At 30.8% G+C, this 7,716-nt stretch overlaps 1 protein-coding gene across 4 annotated transcripts in view; it reads left to right on the top strand.

Annotated features, from left to right (window-relative positions):
• The first annotated feature begins 3,577 nt into the window (after positions 1 to 3,577).
• LOC107456785 (putative fatty acyl-CoA reductase CG5065) overlaps positions 3,578 to 7,716 on the top strand; it is a 65,040-nt gene continuing 60,901 nt past the window's right edge. Inside the window, exon 1 of one of the 4 annotated variants that reach the window (XM_043051087.3) lies at positions 3,578 to 3,774. The gene's annotated coding sequence lies outside the window, so the exon portion shown is untranslated. Of the gene's footprint in view, positions 3,775 to 5,662; positions 5,700 to 7,716 lie in introns of those variants that run through there. The other 3 variants (XM_043051088.2, XM_071185583.2, XM_087165027.1) reach the window with 3 other exon arrangements.

Here is a 7,716-nt window from a genome sequence, read left to right as displayed (position 1 = left end):
TTGTGGTCCTACAGTTTAGTATGCATGTATAACAGTGCGTTGAATAGCGTTAAAATGAAGAAATTCAAAGTCAATCTTCCTCTGGTAGGGAAAACTAGCATCCTGTCATATAATACCTGGTCCAATATGAATATTATAGGTCTATATTAAGATAAAATGTAGAGCCATGTTGCAAAACAGAATATTGACTTCGAATTTCCTCATTTTAACCCCAGTAAAGACACTATTATATATATATATACATACATAGTAACGTATAGGGTCGTAATGTGGTCCCCCCCCCATTAGGCCTATAATTATATCCTCTGGTAGGGAACACTAGTAACCGGAAATTTAATATCCTTTCCAATACGAATATTATGGGTCAATATTAAGAGGAAATATAGGGTCTTGTTGTAAGACAGAATATTGATATCGAATTTCCTCATTTTTAACGCTAATAAAGACACTATTATAAATATACATACAAAGTTAAAAAAGTTTGTAAATATTACTAAGTCTAAACTACTTCAAAATATTTCTAAGTCTAAAAAACTTCATAATTTTTCAAAGTCAAAACAGTTAGAAAATATTGCTAAGTCTAAATTGCCTCAAAATATTTCCAAGTTCAAACAAGTTCAAAATTTTTCAAAGTTCAAACAGCATGAAAATATTTCCAAGTACAAAACACTTCATAATTTTTCTAAGTACAAAGAAATTCAGAATTTTTCTAAGTTCAAACAACTTCGAACACTGCTGGAGGGAGGGGTCCTGGGTTCGATTCCCAGGGACGGACAATTTTCAAAAAATTTTCTTTTTTTTTCTGTTTATTTTAAATTATATTTTTTTTTGTGTTTTTCGATATTCTGGAGGGTCCTGCAGGTAGGAAATAATTTTTTTTCGGGAAAATGGAAAAAAATGGAAAATCAGTTTATTTGCTCTTTTTCGACTTCTTTTGTAACATTTTGGATATTCTAGCATGCATGGGGTGTTTTCGGTGTGTGAAATCCAGCAAAGAAAGCGTAATGTATCAATAAAAAAAAAGAATAAAAAAATAAAATGGCTCGAGAAAGGTTCAAATTTCAAGACCCCCAGCTCCCTTTAATATCAAGGTATAATTTTAAAATCGGACCCTAAATAAGGGTCTATGGTCCAAACAAGGTTGCCGAAGAGAATTTTTGTAGGCCAATTAGGGGGGTCTCAGTGGGCCCTCAAAGGTATATTGCGAAGATGAGATGAGAGAGCTTTTGAAGCGAAACTGTGGTAGGCTTCGCGTATCACCGTGGACTGGAAGGTAGTCCAACAAACAAGCAAGTTCGCTGCTGGAGGGAGGGGTCCTGGGTTCAAATCCCAGAGACGGACAAATTTTCAAATAACAATAAATCAGGTAATCAGTGACTTTTAACAAAAAAAACACTGAATTCAATTGTTTGTCGCCACCAAATTTTTTTTTATTTTATCATAACATTTTTTTGTTGTTTTATATCTTGCTTTAATTTATAAATACATAAAACCTGAATTTGTCTTGATCGGCCTCTAATATTGACCTATAATATTCAAATTGGAAAACATATTATATTGCCAATTACTAATGTTCCCCACCGGAGAAAATAATTATAGGCTTATTAGGGGGTTATTCAATGTGGTCCTATAGGTTACAATGCATATATATATATATATATATATATATAATAATGTGAATAGCGTTTAAATGAGGAAATTCGAAGTCAATATTCTGTATAAATATATGGTCCCATATCTCCCTCTAATATTGACTATTCAAATTGGACCGCGTATTATACTCCCGGGTACTAAGTTTTAAACAAAAGGGAGTGGACCGTAAAAATTGATCAAATGACAGTGGTTTAAAGCACCGATGTAAAGATAGTGGGGTCAAGCTTCAAACAAAATACAGTGGATTACAACATGTCCCTATATCTCCCCTTAATATTGGCCCATAATATTCAAATATCATATTAGAGGGTACTAGTGTACCAAAACCAGAGAAAACAATTATAGGATTATTAGGAGGCACACAACGTGGCCCGATAGGTTACAATGTATGTGTATATATAATAGTGTGTTGAATAGCATTAAAATGAGGAAATTCGATGTCAATATTCTGCATATAAATATGGTCCTATATCTCACTCTAATATTGACCTTTATTATTCATATTAAACCACGTATTATATTACCGGGTACTAGTGTACTCCACCAGAGGAAATAATTATAGGCTTATTTGGGGGTACACAATGTGGTCCTATAGGTTACAATGTAACTATAATAGGTGTTTGTGGGGGCGGAGTTATCGACCATACCAACCGTCATCTATCAAAAGGTACCTCATGATAGAATCAAGTTAGCATGCTTTATATATATTAGTGAATTGATGTTTAATTTTCGTACTGGTAGTTACACCACATGTTGAAGAGCGTTGAAATTATTAAATTCGAAGTAAATATTCAGTATTACAATATGGTCCTATATATCCCCTTAATATTGACACAGGATCGGCAACCTTGTCTTTTCCCCCAGTATTTAAGAAGCTTCGAACTTTGCTCCGTGCACACACATACTTAATTCTACGTTTCTGTTTTTATCTTGTTATGTTTCAGTTAGTAATAAATGTTGTTTGATTTATGTCATAGTTGTCTTCAACTTAATGTGAGAGGGTTCCTCTCCCTCAATTGGTGACCCGGACGTGATTTGAACACGCAACCTTCTGATCTGGAGTCAGACATGCTACCGTTGCGCCACCTAGTCATAGTGGTATCATAGGAAGGTAGCCGAAAAAGCACACAAATGTATTGAGCCTTGCAGTTTTAATTTAAACTGCTGAACTTTATTATTAGTGCGGGGGTTAATAGTAGTGAGAATTTAAAATTTAGCCACCGACTTTTTGTTACTGGTCACAAAACTAGGTCACTGTTCTTAGTGGATCTGATGTAAGTTTATTGCCTATAACATTTAAAGTTTGCAGGCCAACGTCAACGCTCCCTTAAGGCATTTCCACTTCTCTTTTTTCCTCTAGTGAGATCGGATCACACACGTATTCCTTAGGATACAACTAGAATATATTCTGCATCCGATTCGGTCCCGCAGTGGACTGATAGTTAAGACACGGTTCCCAGCAGATCACCGAAGTCAAGCATCACTGACTGTGGTCAGTGATGCGGTCAGTCTGCGTAGGGACCGAGAGCGTGCGGTATTGGTCCTCGTTAAACTGTGCTACCGTAAAGTGCTCGACTTCACGCGCAGGTCGTCGGGCTACCGAAGCGGGGGTGCCATCCCCTCCGCAGAGGATCAAAATTGTGATGGCATGTCTTCGGATCATCCTCCGGGATGTTTCCCAGACCGTCGCCAATAGCCCATTGTGCAGCTCTAGTGCGACGTAAATTAACAACAACAGCAACCACATCCGATTCGCTGAATATATTTTCGCAATTGCGTTTACTGCATAAGGGGAAAGAATTAGACGATGATTGGTGCAATGCAATTGCATTGATTTTATTTGTCCCAGTAAGAATTGTCTGTAAATTTGTACTTGCAATAGTATAAAAAAGCCTGCATGTGGATACAGAATTCATTAAGTAATACATTTTAAGGAAAGGAAACTGGTGGCAACTGGTGCGCAGGGGAGAGGCAAGTTGAGTCTGCTATTGAATTGATTAGACTGCAAGACGGTTCAGTTTTTAGTTTGGAATTGACGCCGGGGTTAAAATTATTTTTCATTTATTTAATGTTATGAAATTTTATATCTCTGAAGAAACTAATCACAAGACGCCAATCAAAGTAAAAGATTATATTGTATCCTACATTTTTAGATTTCTTAGAACTTTTGGTTAATGTATCTAATAAGCCTAAGATATTTTTATCTTGCCGGTTGTTTCAAATCCTACACTAATTGTATTTTCCATGTTTCAAATGCTTTTATTTGCTTAGTTCGTGATTGAATGAAAAAATATTGCACTCCAAAATTTAAAGATTCAGTCTTATAATGAATTAAGATTTAAATCTTACTTCTTTTCTTTAATTTACTTAAATATTGCATTCGAGTTGTTTTAGATACGTTATATAATTATTTGTGTTTTTTTTTAAAAATAACTTTGTTCTAATCATGCAATTTTTTTTATTTCTATGTTTATAAAAATTATTAAAACGTTTAATTCACGAAATTTCTTTTGTCCTTTAAATGATGTATGGAAGAAAGATCAAATCATTATTAATTGAATTTACCATAATAAATAGATTTGCGTTTTCTTCAAGAGTCTTTCCGAAAACATTATGTGTATGTTTAAAATAATTTTGCTTAAAATTTTTAGTCTTGTAACTGATTGCAGCTTGTGTATAATAATTATATGCAGAGAGGCTGAAAAATTCCTTTATTTTTGTAAGGTCTGTATAGTTTCTACAATAAGTGTTCCATAGAAATTATTTGTTCTAGTAAATGGTAAAAAGTTTTAACTACATGAGATTGAATTGATAGGCAAGAAAATATTCAATTAAAAGAGATCAATTCTTAGGTAATAAATTTATACTTCTATGTTTAACATTTTTCTAGTAGACAGGGCTGATTGTGCTCCGGAAAAAATCTGGATTTCCGGAATTTTCGCTAACAGTGATCCGGAAGTTTCCGGAGATCGAAGGTCCACACAGAAGTTTCCGGAAATCAAATTTTCAAAGGTGGAACTTAAAAACACAGTTTATTTTATTTGTTTGTAAGGAAGAGCCAGAGAGATACTTTATAAGCTTATATTCATGATTAATATTCATTTTTTATCAGTAAATAGTAATGTCCCCGTAATCAAATCCTCCCATATAATCTAATAAAGTTTCAACAGAGCAGCAGAATGAGAAATTGTATTTCATTCATTTACTACATCTTCTGCATCAGTTACTATCATCACTATTTGATTTAACAACATAACGATGTCTTCATTAGTCAAATACTGGAAGCCAGACTCACAAGCATCACTTTGAAACCAATCTTCTAAATTTTCTTCATCAAGAATTTCGAAACCTTCGATTTCTTTTGCTTGTTCGAGAATACTGTTATCATTTTTTTCTTGAACATCTGAAGAGGATTGTTCATCAAGCGGTATGATCTTTCTCCAAGATCGTGATAACGTAGATGATTTTACCTTTGACCATGTTGCTGATGTTCCATATACTTCAATCCGATAACGAATATTGCTTCCAAAAATTTGGTAGTGTTATAACTTCATGAATCAAATTTTTTTAATCTTGAAAATGTTTCTCTTTATATTTTTTTCGTGACTCCGGAATGAGCACTGATAATCCGCAAACCGGATAATCCGCACACGGATAATCGAGAGTGTACTGTATTTGTAAATTTTAATTTCTTCTCCAGGTCATCATAGGTATGCGTAAATGGTATTGGTATGTGTAACATTTTAAATATATTTTAAGTAAACTAAGAAATATTGAGAAAAAGGAAATAAAAAACCTTGTTTAAATTTTTTTCAAATTAAACTTTTTTTTTTTTAAATCAAGAAATTTTCTGGAATTTTGACTTGGGCTCACAATCTCCCCTGAGTAGATTTACTTATTTAGAGACATAATAAATGCTGTCGAACTTAAGCTATGTTCTAGTATAGTTTATATTTCAAAAATTAGTTTAATTAGCTTATTACATATGTAAAAATAGTTTTTGTTTTAGGATATAAGAGAGAAAAAAAAACAGTGATCTTAAAAAGGTAGCTAAAGTTCTGTTTAATATAAATGGTAAATATTGAATAAGATAAGTAAATGAATTTTGCTTTTCTCTTATTTTGGTGATTAAAATTGTTATAAATATTTTTTCCTTTAATAATTATTTTAATATGTCATTGTGTAAACTTTTTTTTATAAATGACTGTTTTGTTTAAAGTTAATTATTTTCATTTTGTATGTCATTTTATTATTTTCTTTTTTTTATGAATAACCATTTAATTTTAAAATTGTTAAATTTCTGATAAAGTTATTAAAATAGTTTTTTTTAGATTTTGTTAATTATAATTTTAATGAATATATTAAGAGATTTTATTTGGATGAAAACCATTTTTTTTTATTTTAAGAATAAATATGGATTGCAAAAATTTTATTCATACGTATTCTAACTTTATTTTTATTATTATTTTCAGTCTTATTTTAATAAATATCTCTTTTTAAAAATAATAGTTATTAAAAAAATATATTACATTTATTTTCTATTTTTGTTTTTTAGTTGAATAAAAATTACAAATTTAAATTAACAATATCTGGGGAGAAATGAATGTCCTAGAAATGGATTTTTTTTAAAAAAGTTAACAGATTAAAAATCTTTTGATATTATGTTTGGATTTTTATGTTCTTACATTCAATATTAATGTATGGGGTGCCTAACCTTAAATACTAATGCAGATGAAATATTTTTTTAAAAAAAATTGCACGGTGAAACCTCCCGGAAAGACCAGCTCTATATAACAACCACCTTTGTTTACTACCACTTTTGGGAAGTGCAGAGTTTTTTCCATAGACTTTCTATTGAAGAAAACCTTTAAGTAAGACCATTAAAACCTCTGCACCAACTGCCGACAAAGTCAAATCAGGAAACATGAGAAAGTAACAAAACAAATAAGTAGATTAACATGTATTCAAAATATTTGTGTGAGACTTTTGATGATACAACCTCATGTTGCAGTCAGGGTGAACTAGAGATGAACTATTAATTATTCACTTTTAGAGCTGAAAGTTAAATCAGTAAAAAAAGTTATTTTAGAAAAAACCAGCATCTCAAATAAAAAAGACCTTTTATCTTCTTTTAAAGCTAACTAATTTTAATGATATAAAATTAAATTCTAGCTTAAACAAAACATAATTGTTTATTTATTTAAAATAGCTTTATCATTCATTATTGAAAAATTTGTTTAAACACGTAATTATATTAGTTGAAATTATTTTTATTGATGCTAAATTTTATTCATCGATCCGTCTTTTCGTGACGCCAACAGAATGGCATTTCCGCACCAACAAAGGGCCACTGATTAACATTAAAATCATTTGTGAAAAATCGTATACCTTTGATTACAATTTTAAAGTCAATAGAGTCTAAGAATGACCAACCTCCACCAACAACCATTTTATTATGGAACAGAAATTGGTCGCTGTGAAATATTTAAAATTTGATTCCTCTAGAACTATTGAATTGTTTTCATATTTTCCAGTTGAAATTTTATTCTTTAAAATGGTGAGAAAAAATTTCATACCTCTCCATTTAAAAAAATTTTTTAAAAATATTATTAAATATGATAATAACGACAATAAATATTCAAATCATTACTTTTTTTATCCCATTTCTCCAGAGCAGGTAAATTTAGCTGGGTTTTTTTTTTTAACAAAAAACTTGTCACTTAAATATAATAAGTTTTTAAAAGAACATTATGTATTTACCAATAAAGAAGATTCAAATATGTATTAGTGATAATGCGTTATTTAAACTTAATATAAAATACATATAACAAAATTATAGTAACTTTTTGGATTTATTTATATTTTTAAGCTTATACAACACTTTTTAATAATAAAAATATTTACGCAGTAAAACTTAAAGTTAATGACCACTAAATGAAAAAACCCAAAGGTCTCCGGGTTTTTTCAATAAAACCCAGGCGAGCTGGGTTTTTTCTAAAATAATTGGGTTTTTTCAAACCCAGGTTCTTGCAGAATGATTTTTCTTTTCGACAGAAATTTACA

The sequence above is a fragment of the Parasteatoda tepidariorum genome, chromosome 5 (assembly GCF_982258835.1).
Source record: "Parasteatoda tepidariorum strain Cologne lab strain chromosome 5, Ptep-v5.0, whole genome shotgun sequence".
Taxonomy (NCBI): domain Eukaryota; kingdom Metazoa; phylum Arthropoda; class Arachnida; order Araneae; family Theridiidae; genus Parasteatoda; species Parasteatoda tepidariorum.
This window is presented reverse-complemented; position numbering and strand designations above follow the sequence as displayed.